The sequence below is a fragment of the Vulpes lagopus genome, chromosome 19 (assembly GCF_018345385.1).
Source record: "Vulpes lagopus strain Blue_001 chromosome 19, ASM1834538v1, whole genome shotgun sequence".
In the NCBI taxonomy this organism is placed as follows: domain Eukaryota; kingdom Metazoa; phylum Chordata; class Mammalia; order Carnivora; family Canidae; genus Vulpes; species Vulpes lagopus.
This window is the reverse complement of record NC_054842.1, coordinates 47,032,903-47,051,238: the sequence shown is the minus strand read 5'-3', so window position 1 is coordinate 47,051,238 and position 18,336 is coordinate 47,032,903.

Sequence of the window (18,336 nt, the reverse complement as noted above, 5' to 3'; positions counted from 1 at the left end):
TTCCATTATTCCCCATCATACACTGTGCCAAACTTGCCATATATCTTACTTCTAAATATGCTTTAAATCCAATTTGCTTTTATAGTCAATTGCCTTTTCGTTGGATTATAAATAGGAATAAATATTTTTAATTTATACACATATTTCCCATTTCCAGGAGTCTTCGGTCCTTCATGTAGATCCAAATTTCCATTTGCTAGGACATTTCTTCTATCTGAAGAACGGCCTTTAACAATTTTGATAGTGCAGATTTGTTGGCTATAAATTCTCTCTCCTTTTATTTGGAAAATATCTTTACTTTGATATTTTGTCTTAATTTTAAAATAATTGTTTTCCTCCGTGAAGTCTACATCGACAGTTTTTGTTCCCATTCACTTTTTTAGTAATGCCATTACATCATCTTTTCCTTTCATATTTTCAGATGATCAGTCTGCATTCACTCTTATCTTTGTATCTCCATCATGAGCCCTTTTCTCTGTGTTTTAAAGATTTACTCTGTTCTGCTGATTTCCTGGAAGTGATCTTGATGTAGCTTTCTGCAATGTTCTTTATATTCAAATTTGAGTCTGTGAGCTTTTTGGATCTGTGAGGTTTTATTTTTCACATTTGGGAAGATTTTCAACATTTTTTCTCTAAATATTTTCTTCTGAACCCTCTTTCCACTTCTACTTTTGGGAATTCAATTACATTAACGTAAACAGTTTGATATTTCTCCTGAGGTCACTAACTCTTTCTTCATTTTTCCTATTAATTTTGTCTGATTCATTTTGGATATTTATGTTTCCATATTTTCAAGGTTATGGATCTTCTCTTAATCTGCTGTTAATCTTATCTATATTTTAAATTATAGATGCTATAATTTTCAACCTGAGACCTTCCACTTGAGTTTTTAAATATATTTTTGTATGCTTTTTCCACCTCTTTTTTTGTCATGCTCATATTTTCCTCTAACTTCTTGAACATATGGGACATATTTATGATAGCTGTTTTAAAGTCCTTGTCTATTAGTTATACCATCTGTCATGATATCCAATAGGTCAATTATATAATTTTTCTTCTGATTTGAGTCATATTTTTCTGCTTTAAATACCTGTTCATTTTTTATTAAATGACAGGCATTATAAATTTTATACTGTTAGTTGTAAAATATAGTTTATGCCTTAAATAGTATGGAGATTTTTGATATATAGTTAAATTAGATTGCCTTCTTATACTCAGCATAATCCCTCTGAGATTTTTATAAGTGTCATCTGTATCTAACAGGCTTTTTTAGATAACAAATTATCTAAACAAACAAAGTTTTTATTGTGTTTCATCAGTGTGACAACTTCCTCAGAGTAGAATGAAAGGACTGTTTTTACAACAAATACTATATAAAAAATAGTTGAACAGTAAAGGTATAGGAGAATGCTTATTTCTTCAGCAAATTCTAGCAAACAAGTTGTTTTTACTTTAAATAAAATTGGTTACTAGTATGAACACCATATAGTATTCGTATCTGCAAAATATAGTACCAAGAATTTCTTTGTCAAATTTCCATTTAATAAACGGTTTTCACTGCTTTGTCTCATTTGAATTATTGTCCAAGCTTGTGTCAAAGCCATTGCCATTATTCATACATCATGTATTTTTCCCTAACTAAAGGCTGATGATCCTTCTATCTTTCTAATGAAGGTCAGTAGTATTGTTACCTTACGTTGTGCTACAATTATTTTTTGTACAGGAAACTGAAAGATATTAATATTATACTCTTGTAATTATTAAATCACTTCTATATTCATCATGAGATCTATAAATCACTTGGCAAAGAAACAAAATCTATTATCATGAAAGAATTCCTCATTAATCCACATTGCTGTCAAACTTTAAAAAGTTGAAAAGTTGTTTAGTTGATTCTGCACATCTAAATGTATGATATATGTTTAAAGTGTTCCTTTGGTAGTTTCACTCAAGATGAAAATCAATGATCCGATCACCCATTTCAAGAAATTATAAATAGTAAATAAAACTTAAAGTGTACAGAGAAAATTATTAATAAATAGCATTAATTAATAAAAATAAATATGAAATAAATATCAACAAAAAGTCCTAACATCTTTGCAAATACCATAAAGTGGTAAATCCTTCAATGGCTCATCAAGAAAACATAACAGAAATAAGAAAGAAGGCATCACTGCAGATTCTACTGGCATTTGAAAAGATAAAATATTATAAACATTATGTCAATAAACTTAAAATATCAGATGATATGGATAAATTCTTTGAAAAAAATTAAGAAAGTCATCCAAGAATAAATTTAAATCTGGATGTCAATATAACTATAAAAGAGATTTAATCTCTATTTAAAAAAAAAAAAAACTACCAACAATGAAGACCATAGGCAAGATAGGTTCACTGTTGAAATCTTCAAAACATTCTAAGAAGAAAGAATATCAGTCTTACACAAACTTTCCAGAGAAGAGAAAAAATATAGAGTGCACCACAAATCTTTTTTAAAAAATATTTGTATTTATTTATTTGAGAGAGAGAGAGAGAGAGAGCACACACATCAGCAGTGGTGAGGCGGGCAGAGGGAGAAAGAGAAGCAGACTCTTCACTGAGTGGGGAGCCAGATGCAGGGCTCAATCCCAGGCCCCTGGGACCATGAATTGAGCTGAAGGCAGATGCTTAACTGATTGATCCACAAAACATTTTTATGAAGCCAGGTAAATTGGCCTCAATGCCAGGTGAAAAAAAAAAAAGAAAAGGGAAGTAAAAGAAAAGAGAAAAAAGAGAAGAGAAAAAAAAAAGAAGAGAAAGGAAGTGAGGAAGGAAGGAAGAAATTAACAGATGAAAATTTCTCGTGAGAGTGAATACTGCAATTCCAAACACAATGTTAGCAAATAGGACAAACTACTATATGTGTGTGTGTGTGTGTGTGTGTGTGTGTGTAAGATCACAAATGGGATTCATTTTGGTTATACATGTAGGCTTAGCATTTGAAAACCATACTAATGGAGGAAAATATAATAATAATAAATTACAGAAAAAGCAGTTGAAATAATTCGACATGCAGTAATAATGATAATCATAGTAATAATAATGAATCTCACCAAACAAGCAATAGAAAAGAACTTCCTCAAGGGTATCTATGAAAGGCACTTGGATAGATCAGTCAGTTAAGCATCTGCCTTCAGGTCAGGTCATGATCTCGGGGTCCTAGGATCAAGCATCCACACTGGGCTCCCTGCTCAGTGGGAAGCCTGCCTCTCTCTCAGCAGCTCACCCTGCTTGTGCTCTCTCAAATAAATACTTTTTAAAAAAATGTCTTTTTAAAAAAGAGTATCTATGAAAAACCCAGACATAATATATTATCATATTTAATAGTGAAATATGAAATACTTTATTCCTAAAATCAGGGGGAAAAAATTAAGATATTCACTCTCACCACCATGGGAGGTCTTAGCTAAAGCAGTAAGGCAGGAGAAAAATCAAAATCATACATATTGAAAAGGAAGGAAGAAACTGCCTTTCTTGGAAGATGACATGACCATGTGAGAAGAAATTGCTAAGGAATTTACAAAGTCACAGTTTAATAAGTAAATTTAATGAAGTCTTAATATATGGATATTAAAATATCAAACATCGTCCCATACACTATGACAAAAATGGGAAATAAAATTAAAACATCAAGACCATTCATAATAGCAATGTAAAACATCTAAACCATAATTAAATTAACAAAATATTTGTAAGATTACAACACTGAAAACATTATCAAGACAAATTAGAAAAGACTTAAAATCAGCTAAGAGATATACTACATGCATGGATTAAGAAATGTACTAATTTTAATTTACCAGTTCTTCCAAAATTGATCTACAGATTCAACAAAATCTGACTTAAAATCTCAAAATTTTTTGGAGGAAAAATTGACAGGCTTATAAAATTTGTAAAACTAGATCAACATCTTTCTGAAGAAAAATTACACTACAATCCTATTCAAGGCAAAACTATTCTCTTAAATTCAAGCAAAAGAAAAATGTATTCAAGAAATAAAAACTGAGAGAAATCATTGCAAGCAAACATGCACTACAGAAAATAATAAAAAAACAGGGCTCCAGAAAGAGAAAAGTAAGATAATTTTGACCTATATGAAAGAATGAAGAGTTACAGAAAGATAATCATTTGGGTCAATATAAATGTTTTTTCTCATCTTCAAAATGCTTGTAAAGATAATCAACAATTAAAAATGATTACTATAATGTTGCATTCATGACATATAGCATTGAAATATATGGTAATAATAACCAAAAAAAAAAAATAGGAGAGGAGATGGCGGCATACAGTTGGAAAGTTCTTCTTACATACATGAAGTAGTACATTATTTGAAGTTAGATGTGATAACAAAGATGCATATTGTAAATTCTAAAGCAACTACTAACAAACAATAAAACCCAGAGGTATATCTCATAACCCAATAGTAAAGAAAACAATAAAAAAAAAAACCTGGAACAATTTAAAAAAAAAAAGAAGGAAAAGGGTGGGGGGGGGAAATCAAATGTAACAAACAGGAAACAAATAGCAAGATGATTTCATCCCATCCCTCTATGTCTCCAGATATTGTCCTATATATGTAATTTCCGTGTTATCAAAAAGGATGTCTCTCTGACACCTCATATTATATAAAAGGTGTCTCAGCTCTTAAGATTAGCTACTGGACTTCTGTAACAGAAGATGTTTGCGTTGGGGCCCAATAATAGACTAGCAATTGTTCACAAAAGTAATACTTTGCTACCGCATCACGTAGATTTTGAACCCAGAATCCCAAAAGACACCACTTGGTGGCAGTGCTTGACTTTATCTGCAAGTGTTAGGGACCATCTCCAAAGTCAGATATATCATTGGGGCAGGGGAAGAGAGGATAAATTACTTGAATGTAAAAGAGTCACATTTTTTTTTTTCCAAATTTAAAGAGAACTGTGAACTCAATAATCAAAGAAACTCAATAAATTCCAAGAGAATAAAAATATAGATGACAGCATCACATTTTAATCAAAATGCTAAAAAGGTTTTTTAAAAGAAAGTCCTCAAAGTATCCAGAGATAAAAAGAAATATTGACTACAAAAGGACATAAATAAGAATGACCACATCATGTCTGCAGGCTAGTTTTTGTTCTAGACTCTGGCCAAATTCATTAATTTAATGTACAGGAGTTAGCAGGGTGCCTATGTTGGTATACACATCTAGCCATATCCAAACAGTCTGCAGGGACTGTGTTTATTTCCTAGTGTTCATCCAGCAGAGACTATTCTGTGCCATGTATCTTGAGATTCTGCATAAAGTTATTCTTAGAAAATTTACTGATTAGGTAAGTTTCTGTATTTTATCTATTTTTGATTAACCATCTTCAGCTAATCATGTGCATCAGTAGAGTCTTTGGCTTTCTCCCCAGAGAGAAATGATCCTGATACACTACTATAATGAAATACCTTTCTTTTAATATTCACTAGGCTAAAATGGCCCCTAACAAAGTAGTGACAGTATTTGAGAGAGGTCAGACATCCCTGAGAGGAGATGACAAACCTATAGAGGAGTCCCATCCAAGCGAAGGCAAATTGTGCCTGTATTTCTTCTCAAGTTGGTATACGCAAGTACTAGGCCTTCCGCCTGGATGAACCACAGCTACTCCAGACACTACCTGAGCAAAAGTACCTCTTACCTTATCAAAAAAAAAATCAGAATTTGGGCAGGCCAGGTGGCCCAGCAGTTTAGCGCCGCCTTCAGCCCAGGGCGTGATCCTGGGGACCCGGAATCGAGTCCCACGTCAGGCTCCCCGCATGGAGCCTGCTTCTCCCTCTGCCTGTGTCTCTGCTCCCTGCAATCTGTGTCTCTCATGAATAAATAAAATCTTTTTTAAAAGATTCAGAATTATATATATATATATATATGCATATGCCTCTGAATAAAGATATATGTGCATTGCACAATTAGAAAAAAATAAGCAATGAAAAAACAAGGAAAACACTTGAATACATACCTCATGAAAGAGAAACACTTTAGACCATTAAAGCACAGAAAGATAACCAAACTCATTAGTATTTAGAGAAATGCATTTAAAACCACAATAAAATACTATGTTACACAAATTTAATTGGCAAAAATGAAGAAGCTTAAATCAAATTACTAGAAAAGATGCAAATCAATGGGAATAGTCATACTCTGCTTTTGAGAATGTAAACTGGTACTGCTATTTTGAAAATAATGCAGCACTAAATTTTCCATGAGTCAGCAATTCTTCCCTGTGTGTGTGTGTGTGTATATATATATATATACACATATATAAATTGGCCACAGTGCAAATATTTGTACATGGGAATCACAAATGCTACAAATCAAGGCCTCAAGGGGATTTGCAGCTTCCACTTTCAGGCTTTTAGAACTCAGATGCTATGTGTGGAAGCTGAGCTCCTGCTAAAAAGACCATGGAAGAGAAATGAGTTCTGCTCACTAACAGGCTAACTGTCAGACATTCAGGACCAGCCAGTCTCCAGCTGACCTGCCAACTGAGATCTGCCAATGAACTCCAAATGCAAAGGGAGACTGACTGATACCATATGGAGCAGAGATGGGCTGTCCCAGCTGAGCCCAGCCCAAATTACTGACCTACAAGACTGTGAGCAAATAAATAATTGTCATTTTGAGCTAAAAAAAAAAAAAAAAAAAAAATGCTTCTGCCTCTTTACCTTCGCACCTTCCTCCCCAGGAAGGTATATATATCTCTATATATATATATATATGAGAAAAACTTATATATGTGCACCTGGAGGCCTAGAAAAACATATTTATAAAAGCGTATTTTGTAATAGCAAAATAACACCCAAAAAAACCCTCCCAAAACCTGGGGAAAAAAACTAAATACTCCAAAACAAGAGAATGGTTAAATAAACTGTGGCATATTCTCATTATAGAATATTTTATACATTGGTGAAAATGAATAAGCTTACATTTCATGCAACATCTATGGCTACTATACATACGATTGAGGGAAAATCATGTCTTGAAAGACTACATAATTCCATATTCTGCCCCTATAACAAGCAAAACTAAACATATTGTTTAGGACTGCTTATACACATCTTTAGAATATTTCTAATTTAAAAAAAAGAGAGAGAGAGAATTTCACACCCCCAAATCAGAATTTTACTTGTATTTTAAGAGAAACAGAGACTGGATAGGAGTAGCATACAGGTAGATAAAACACATTGGTAATATTCAGTTGAAGTGAACATAATAGTGACTTCTTGGTGTTTTATTATTAAGAGTTTCAAAAGAGAGAAGATAAAGAAGTTAATTCACTCTTGAAGGGCCTGGGTAACCTGTAATACATGTAAGCCAGATAGAGAGTCCATTTAAGGCCGTCCACACTTTCATAGGCTCTACCCTGCCCAAAACCCCTGTGCTGCTCAGCAGATGATTGCCCTAGCTCCTAAGGAAAAAGAAAAAGGAATTTTTTAAATATAACTTCTTAAATGAGATTCATGTTCTCTACACAAACAATTAAAGTGTTACAGTTACCGATAAAAGTCTACAAAGCAAAAATGGAGGCTGGACACAAGTAGTGGCCAGGATGGTCTTCTAAGGAGAGGGGTATATATGAGCACAAGTCCACAGGTGTGACAGCCTGATGTGATCATAGGGTTGTAAGGTATTTTGATGATTAGACTGTGAAAGGCAGAAGGGACTCTGTGAAATACAGGCTGAAGGCTTCATTAGATTGATCATTTAGCTAATTGATAATTGACTTTGCTTCTTTTCTAATGTATGCACTAGAAATTATGTGTTATTAATTCCCTTCTGAGACCAGCTTTACCTGCATCCCACAAGCCAGGATATGTATGTGTTTTCATTATCTTTCAATGCAAAATATGTTCTAATTTCTATGAGTTTTTAACTCTAAGTTATTTAGCAATACATTTATTACTTTCAAACTGATGGGGATTTTCAAATTATCATGTTGTTATTAACTTTTTGCCCAATTCCAGGAGACCTGGGTGGCTCAGCAGTTGAGTGTCTGCCTTTGGCTCAGGACATGATTCTGGGGGCCTGGGATGGAGTCCCTCATTGGCCTCCTTGTAGGGAGCCTGCTTCTCCTTCTACCTGTGTTTCTGCCTCTTGCTCTGTCTCTCATGAATAAATTTTTTAAAAATCTTAAAAAAAATTCTAGCCCAATTCCATTATAGTCAGAGAATATGCTGTACATGGTTTCCATCATTTTAAATTTGGCAATTGCTTAATGGCTAAGAAGATTTTTTAATGTTCATTGTGTACTGGAATGTGTATTATGACATTATTTGCTACTCAGTTCCATATGTGTAAATTATAAACCATTTTTATTATGTTGCTGAAATCTTGTCTACTTCATAATTTTATGAAGGTAGTGGGTTTTTTTTCTATCATTTATTGAAAAAGGACAAGTTCAAGTCTTCCACTATAGGTCCTTAATTTTTGAAAATCCCCAAATCTCCCTTATGAGACCAAGTCTTATATATATAGGATTTTTTAATCCAGTCAAAATTAATTTCAAATACAAAGACTGAATCTTACCTCCCAGAAAAAAATATGTTGGGGTCCCAAACCCCACTGCCTGAGATTCTAACTTTTTTTGGAGATAGGGTCTTTATAGAGGCAGTCAAGTTAAAACAAAGTCATTAGGGTGGGTCCTCATCCAATAGGATTGGTGTTCTTATAAAAAGGAGAAAATTTAAAAAAAATTGAAGAGAGAAACACACATAGAAGGCCATGTGATGACAGGAGTTGTGCTGCCACAAGCCAGGGAATTCCCAGAGGCTAGGAGAGAGGGCTGGAACACATTCTTCCCTAGCAGCTTCAGAGGGAACATGAGCCTTTGGTCACATGATTTCAGAGCTCTGGGTTCCAGAACTGTGAGACAACCCATTCTTGTTGTTTAAACCACTTTGTTAAGTAATCCTAACATAAAACAATGCTGGAATGGGTATTTGAGAACACCTCAAAATTTGTTTACTTGCTTACATGTTGGTTATGTGCTTTGGCAATCTATGCCTTATATGTTTCCAGGAGCAACAGACAGGTTACCAATAAAAGTAACAGAAGACTCACAGAGCTTAGAGATGAAATCAATAATTTCTTTTATATAATTTCCCCAGGTATTACAAAAATAGATTACAGAGATATATCCACAAGACTTGGTCTAAGACACAAACTACAATGTGAACCTTTCTCTCGGTATGTAGAGAATATTTACCCTGATTATCATGTTCCAGATCACTATTTCTCTTTGGGATAAACCGTGGAAATTAATCAATGTCTGGATAACTTAGCTAGAAAGGAGAACAAAAAGCTTGGAGATTTTAGGAAACATGGTATGGGATATGATCAGATCTCCCCTTATATTAACCAATATAGAAATTAGAGTACACGACTTTTGCTTGGATGTTTCCAATCTTCTTTTAAAGATTTATTTGAGAGAAGGAGAGAGCTCATGAGTGAAAATGAGGGGAGGGGCAGAGGAAGAGAATCTTCAAGTGGACTCCTCACTGAGCATGGAGCCTGACTGAGGCGGGGCTGGACCCCAGCGCCTGTGAGATCATGACCTGAGCCGAAACCAAGAGTTGGATGGTTCAACCACTGAGCCACCCAGGTACCCCGATGTTTCCAATCTTGATGGTTTTGTCACAGTACTCAAATACCACCACATAAAAGGCAACCAATTTTGGGAATATGGCCCAACTAACCTTGTAGCATGTCAACAGTCATCAATGCTGGATAAAGGCACTGAGTAGCCAAGAGCCCAGTGTCAGAGATTACAAAGGAAGCCTGTCTAGCAGTGGCTTTTACAAAATGTCTCTCTCTTGGAAATGTTCTGAGGCCAAATTTACAAAATAAATAAATGAGGATTGACTGGGCTACCTTAGCATACATTTCTGCCACATTCATAAGTATCCAAAAAAATAACAATAATAAAAATTAAAATTAAAACCATAAAGGAAAAGTGCTTTCCTACTCTGCGGAATGTAAGGCTTTTCTGGAATTAAACTCCTTGAACTTTTCTCTAGAGCTAACCTTCCTGTGCAAGGATATGAAATTGCATGCTAGTGAGACTACACACTCATGCTCACAAAAGCTTAAAAGAGGCTTTCAGCTAGAATCACTATGAAGAATATTCAGACAGTGGACAATCAACAAAATGAGCTTTCTGGAGAGCTGCACCTTCTATGGTTTGCTTGCATATCAGTTCTTTTGGTTGAATGTGCTGTGACAGTAAAGAGTTTTCCAAGAGGTTCCCCCCCTCCCATTAGAACTGGTGGCCAGGGATCCCTGGGTGGCGCAGCGGTTTGGCGCCTGCCTTTGGCCCAGGGCGCGATCCTGGAGACCTGGGATCGAATCCCACGTCAGGCTCCTGGTGCATGGAGCCTGCTTCTCCCTCTGCCTGTATCTCTGCCTCTCTCTCTCTCTCTGTGTGACTATCATAAACAAATAAAAATTAAAAAAAAAAAAAGAACTGGTGGCCAGTATAGTAAATGGTGAAAAAGAATTGGAATCAGATTCACTGTTATAATTTTTTTTACAATAACTTAAAAAAATATTTTAAAAGAATTGAAAGGAAATTAAATCAGAACTATTACAATATAATTTGTCATAGGATCAGCTTTCCATATAGATTTTATAAATCTCAAAGAAGAAATATAATGGACTCCAATGAAATTCACTTTGTTCTAATTTTTGATAGTCATAGAAGTTTTCCTATCCTTTGGGTGCTGAAAGTGAACTGAAGACAAACTGCTCTTTGCACATATTTAATTTCTTTCTACATTAAAAAAGTATGAAAAATATGTATGAGTTTATGGACTGCTGAAATTGTCATTGTTAATTGCCTGCTGAAAAAAAAATGTAGGTTTGACATAATGCCTGGTCTCGACTGAACAAGTCAGATATCTCTGTTGCTCTTGGGTCAACTGGCTGGTAAATTTGCACCATACAGACAAATTTCTTTCTATATTTTTAACTTCTTTTTTTCATATATTTTTTTATTGGAGTTCGATTTGCCAACATATAGTATAACACCCAGTGCTCATCCCATCAAGAGCCCCCCTCAGTGCTTGTCACCCAGTCGCCCCAACCCCCCGCACACCTCCCCTTCTACTACTCCTTGTTCATTTCCCAGAGTTAGGAGTCTCTCTCCTCACTGATATTTCCCACTCATTTTCTCTCCTTTCCCCTTCAATCTCTTTCACTATTTTTTATATTCCCTGACTGAATGAAACCATATAATGTTTGTCTTTCTCCAACTGACTTACTTCACTCAGCATAATACCCCCCAGTTCCATCCACATAAAGCAAATGGTGGGTATTAATTGTTTCTGATGGCTGAGTAATATTCCATTGTATATAGAGACCACATCTTCCTTATCCAGTCACCTGTCAATGGACACTGAGGCTCCTTCCACAGTGTGGCTATTGTCGGCATTGCTGCTATAAACATCGGGGTGTAGGTGTCCTGCCGTTTCACTGCATCTGTATCTTTGGGGTAAATCCCCAGCAGTGCAATGTCTACGTTTTCCTCTGAAATGTCTGTTCATGTCTTTTGCCCCTTTCATGATTGGATTGTTTGTTTCTTTGCTGTTGAGTTTAATATGTTCTTTATAGATCTTGGTTGCTAGACCTTCATCTGATATGTCAGCTGCAAATATCTTCTCCCATTCTGTAGGTTTTCTTTTAGTTTTGTTGACTGTTTCTTTTGCTGTGCAGAAGCTTTTTATCTTAATGAAGTCCCAATAATTCATTTTTGGTTTTGTTTCTCTTGCCTTCATAGATGTATATTGCAAGAATTTGCTGGGGCCAAGTTCAACAAGGGTGTTGCCCGAGTTCTCCTCTAGGATTTTGATGGATTCTTGTCTCGCATTTAGATCTTTCATCCATTTTGAGTTTATCATTTTGAGTTTATCTTTGTGTCTGGTGTAAGAGAATGGTCTAGTTTCATTCTTCTGCATGTGGCTGTCCAATTTTCCCAGCACCATTTATTGAAGAGACTGTCCCTTTTCCAGTGGATAGTCTTTCCTGCTTTGTTTTTGTTTTTTTTAATTTTTATTTATGATAGTCACAGAGAGATAGAGAGAGGCAGAGACACAGGCAGAGGGAGAAGCAGGCTCCATGCACCGGGAGCCCGACGTGGGATTCGATCCCGGGTCTCCAGGATCGCGCCCTGGGCCAAAGGCAGGCGCCAAACCGCTGCGCCACCCAGGGATCCCTCCTGCTTTGTTAATGATTAGTTGACCATAGAGTTGAGGGTCCCTTTCTGGGTTCTCTATTCTGCTCCATTGATCTATGTGTCTGGTTTTGTGCCAATACCACACTGTCTTGATGACCACAGCTTTGTAGTACAATTTGAAATCTGGCATTGTGATGCCCCCAGCTCTGGTTCTCTTTTTCAACTTTCCCCTGGCTATTTCGGGTCTTTTCTGATTCCACACAAATCTTAAGATGATTTGTTCCAACTCTCTGAAGAAAGTCCATGGTATTTTACTAGGGATTGCATTGAATGTGTAAGTTGCCCTGGGGAGCACTGACATTTTCACAATATTAATTCTTCCAATCCATGAGCATGGAACCTTTTTCCATCTCTTTGTGTCTTCCTCAATTTCTTTCAGAAGTGTTCTGTAGTTTTTAGGGTATAGATACTTTACCTCTTTGGTTAGCTGTATTTCTAGGTATCTTATGCTTTGGGGGCAATTGTAAATGGGATTTACTCCTTAATTTCTCTTTCTTCAGTCTCATTGTTAGTGTATAGAAATGCCACTGATTTATGGGCATTGATTTTGTATCCTGTCACATTGCCAAATTGCTGTATGAGTTCTAGCAATCTTGGGGTGCAGTCTTTGGGTTTTCTATGTACAGTATCATGTCATCTGCAAAGAGGAAGAATTTGAACTCGTCTTTGCCATTTTGAATGCCTTTTATTTCTTTTTGTTGTCTGATTGCTGAGGCGAGGACTTCTAGCACTATGTTGAATAGCAGTGGTGAGAGTGGACATCCCTGTCATGTTCCTGATCTTAGGGGAAAGGCTCTCAGTGTTTCCTGATTGAGAATGATATTTGCTGTGGGCTTTTCATAGATGGCTTTTAAGATACTGAGGAATGTTCCCTCTATCCCTACACTCTGAAGAGTTTTGATCAGAAATGGATGCTGTATTTTGTCAGATGCTTTCTCTGCATCTCTTGAGAGGATCATATGGTTCTTGTTTTTTCTCTTATTGATATGATCTATCACATTGATTGTTTTACGAGTGTTGAACCAGCCTTGCATCCTGGGAATAAATCCCATTTGGTCATGGTGAATAATCTTCTTAGTGTATTGTTGGATCCTATTGGCTAGTACCTTATTGAGAATTTTTGCATCTGTATTCATCTGGGATATTAGTCTATAATTCTCCTTTTTGGTGGGCTCTTCATCTGGTTTTGGAATTAAGGTAATGCTGGCCTCATAAAACGAGTTTGGAAGTATTCCGTCCCTTTCTATCTTCCGTAGAACAGCTTTAGTAGAATAGGTATTGTTTCTTCTTTAAACGTTTGATAGAATTCCCCTGGGAAGCCATCTGGCCCTGGGCTTTTGTGTCTAGTGTGTTTTTGATGGCTGCTTCAATTTCTTCCCTGGTTATTGGCCTGCTCAGGTTTTCTATTTCTTCCTTTTCCAGTTTTGGTAGTTTGTGATTTTCTAGAAATGCGTCCATTTCTTCTAGGTTGCCTACTCTATTGGCATATAGCTGCCATGATATGTTTTTAAATCATTTATGTTTCTTTGGTATTGGTTGTAATCTCTCCTCTTTCATTTGTGATTTTATTAATTTGAGTCTTTTCTCTTTTGTTTTTAATAAGGCTGGCTAATGGTTTATCTATCTTATTAATTCTTTCAAAGAACCAACTCCTAGTTGATCTGTTCTACAGTTCTTCGGGTCTCTATTTCATTGAATTCTGCTCGAATCTTTAGTAACTTCTTCTGCTTGATACAGGTTTTTGCTGTTCTTTCTCCAGTTCCTTTAGGTGCAATGTTAGCTTGTGTATTTGAGCTTTTTCCAATTTTTTGAGGGATGTTTGTATTGCGATGTATTTCCCTCTTAGGACTGCTTTTTCTGTATCCCAAAGTCTTTGAACAATTGTATCTTCATTTTCATTAGTTTCCATGAATGTTTTTAATTCTTCTCTAATTTCCTGGTTGATCCTCTCATCTTTTAGCAGGATGCTCTTTAACCTCCATGTGTTTGGGTTTCTTCCAAATTTCTTCTTGTGACTGAGTTCAAGATTCAAAGCATTATGGCCTGAAATTATGCAGAGGACAATACCAATCTTTTGGTATCAGTTGAGACCTGATTTGTGACCCAGTATGTGGTCTATTCTGGAGAAAGTTCCATATGCACTTGAGAAGAATGTGTATTCAGTTGTGTTTGGATGTAAAGTTCTGTAAGTATCTGTAAAATCCATCTGGTCCAGTGTATCATTTAAAGCTCTTGTTTCTTTGGAGATGTTGTGCTTAGAATATCTGTCATTTGCATAAAGTGCCATGTTGAAGTCTTCCAGTATAAGTGTATTATTATCTAAGTATGTCTTAACTTTGGTTATTAAGTCATTGATATACTTGGCAGCTCCCACATTACTGGCATAAATATTCATGATTGTTAGTTCTTCTTGTTGCATGGACCCTTTAAGTATGATATAGTGTCCCTTTTCATCTCTTACTACAGTCTTTGGGGTAAACTTTAATTTATCTGATATGAGGATTGCTACTCTTGCCTTCTTTTGAGGACCATTTGAATGATAAATAGTTCTCCAACCTTTCATTTTCAGGCTATAGGTGTCCTTAGGTCTAAAATGAGTCTCTTATAGACAGCAAATTGATGGGTCTTGCTTTTTGGGGGATCATTAAGCCCATTTACATTCGGAGTTACTATTGAAAGATATGAATTTAGTGTCATTGTAATACCTATTCAGTCCCTGTTTTTGTGGATTATTTCTTGGGGCATCCTCTTTCTTTTACAGGGTCCTCCTTAATATTTCTTGCAGAGCTGGTTCGGTGGTCACATGTTATTTCAGTTTCTGCCTATCTTGGAAGCTCTTTATCTCTCCTTCTATTCTGAATGACAGCCTTGCTAGATAAAGTATTCTTGGCTGCAGGTTCTTCTCATTTAGGACCCTGAATATATCCTGCCAGCCCTTCCTGGCCTGCCAGGTCTCTGTGGAGAGGTCTGCTGTTAATCTAATAGTTCTCCCCATATAGGTTAGGGATCTCTTGTCTCTTGCTGCTTTAAGGATTTTCTCTTTATCTTTGGAACTTGCAAGTTTCACTATTAAATGTCAAGCTGTTGAATGGTTTCTATTTATTTTGGGGGGGGGGAACCTCTCTATCTCCTGGATCTGAATGCCTGTTTCCCTCCCCAAATTAGGGAAGTTCTCAGCTATGATTTGTTCAAATATGCTTTCTGGCCCTCTTGGTGGCTCTGGAGCTCCAATTATACACAGATTGTTCCTTCTGAGGCTGTCATTTGTTTCTCTTAACCTTTCCTCATGGTCGTTTTTCTCTTTTTTCCTCAGCTTCCTTCCTTGCCATCAACTTGTCTTCTATGTCACTCACTCTTTCTTCTACCTCATTAACCCTTGTCATTAGGACCTCCAGTTTGGATTGCATTTCATTTAACTGATTTTTAATTTCGGCCTGATTAGATCTAAATTCTGCAATCATGAAGTCTCTTGACTCCTTTATGCGTTTTTTCCAGAGCCACCAGTAGCTTTATAATTGTGCTTCTGAATTGGCTTTCTGACATCAAATTGTAATCCAAATTCTTTAACTCTGTGGCACAGAGTACTGTTTCTGATTCTTTCTTTTGTGGTGAGTTCTTCTTTCTAGTCATTTTTCTCAGTGCAGAGTGGCTGTATGAACAGGCTATATCAGGAATATCAACCATGACCTAGGTAAATTTCACCCTACATGATTCTGCTGAGGTCAGAAACCAGAAATTGAAAACAAAGATCAGAATGCAATAAAACAAAAGGACAACTAAAATGAAAAACAAATTTTAAAACAAAGTAGTAAAAAATAAGCCAGGAATCCTAAAGAAGAGAGAAAAAAAAGGAAAAAAAAAGAAGAAAAAAATGGGGGGTACTGGGAGATGGTGGTGGTGACGAAGTTGTAGTGGAGGGAGAATGTAGTCTACCTGAGGGGTCCTAAAGGGTTATCCTCTTGTTTCTGAGTATATTAAGTTCTGTATGTTAAAAGATGCTCAGTCACAAATTTATATAAACCAGAAATACTTGTAGAAGGCCCCAACATTGAACACCAAAACATAAATGAGATAAATGAGGGGGGCAGAATGGGAATGGGGAATCTCACAGAATGAACCAGCATGGTATACTTGGTTCTGGGTGCATGCTTGTCATGTTTTAACTTCTGCCATTGTAGAACAAAATGAGGCAGAGAAAACAAAACACACACACACACACACACACACACACACACACACACACATATCTTGTATATTTCCCAAAATTAAGTTGAGTATGTTGAAGGGAATCTAGAAGTGTAAAATAAATCTAGGACCTGTAATTGTAGAAATAGGAAAGTCAAAAAGGAAGCATCTTAAAAATGAAGAAATGGTAAAATATTGTAGTTAAGGTGGGAAAAGAGAAAAAAAATGGAAATTTACAGTCTGATATCAAAATGAGTTGTACTGGAAAAAGGAAGAGAAAAAAAGGAGGAGTACCCTCTGGTTCCATATACTGTAAATTCCTCGACTTCCCCTGGAGCTTTCCAGTGCTGCTCAGTCCAGAACTTGCTCTCCCCCCGTCCTTCTAGCTGGTCTTCTGGGGGAGGGGTTGCTGGGCTCTCCCTGGGGTGCCCCTCCTCTCCTAGTGACCCTGGGGGACTGGAGGCCCCACTGCCCCTCCTGGGATCCTGCCCAAGTTCCCTGATGAGCGCCTTTCCCTCTGGGAAGAATCCGGGGCAGATTTTTTAAAGTTCCTGTTTCTCCAGGTCTGGGCTCTCCTGTCGGGGGCTCCTCATGCCCCCCCCCACTGGATTATTTTTATTTTTTTCCGCCTTCCTACCTTGTTAGAAGTGAAAACTCTTCTCCCTGTAGGGTTCCAGCTGTTCTCTCTTTAAATCTCAGGTTGAATTCATAGGTTTTCAGGAAGGTTTGAAAGTCATCCAGGTAAGTTGGTGGGGCCAGGTGACTTCGGGACCCTACTTCTCCGCCCTCTTCTCCAACACCTATTTTTAACTTCTTAACCTGATTCAATTGGTTATATTTAATATCCAAGATTCATACTACTGTACTACAGATTGTTTTCACAGCAATAAATCTTTAGTTTTAATTTATGGTTTCACTCAACAAATGGCTTGTAGAAGTGATTTCTTATTTTGGTATTTTGAAATGACATATTTGACAGTTTAAAAAAAACTGTTCACTCTATACTGAGCTGGGCTACACTGTTGAGTACATATTTAGATTAAGATGAATTATAATGTTGATCTGTTGCCTTTTTAAAATGTAACATCTGACAGAAAATGTGAAAAAAAAATGATCTTCCAAAAGATATCTAAATTCTAGTTCCTATAAATGATACTTTACATGGGGAAAAATACAGGTATTTGCAAATGTAATTAAATAAGGATCTTGAGATGGGGATGTTACGTTGGATTACTTTGGTGGACCCTAAATGCAAACAAATGTATCTTTCTAAAAGGGAGGCAGAGGAGGCCATGTAAAGATGGAGCAGAGAAAGATTTGAAGATGCTAACTTTCAAGATAAAATAATCTGGCTACACCAAGGAATACTGGCAGATGAAAGAGGCAAACAGCCTCATCTACAGTCTCCAGAGGAAGTGTGGCTCTTGGTGGCAGCTTGATTTTGTGACACCCCCCCCCCCCCCCCCCCCGCCCCAGGACACTTAAGAGAAAATACTTCTGTTGTGTTAAGCCATTAGATTTGTAGTAATATGTTACAACACAGAAAAGTAATCAAATTACCTCATACTTTGTTTTTTTAATTTTTCCTCTTCCCACTCACTATTGTATTTTCTGCGTCTGCCTGGAAACAATCTTGTCTAACTTGCGAGTAACCATTCTTATTTCTCAACTTTAATAGGTGCTGGTCCCTACTGGGATCAACATAATCATAATCAATTATAAATGAAGGGATTAAATGCATTTTACACATGCAGATTCTGTGATCAGAAAAATCAACCAGTTCAAGGACATACAGTAACTGTTATAACTAACTTAAATCTAGATTCAGATAACACAAATGACATTCTTCTTGACACTACAA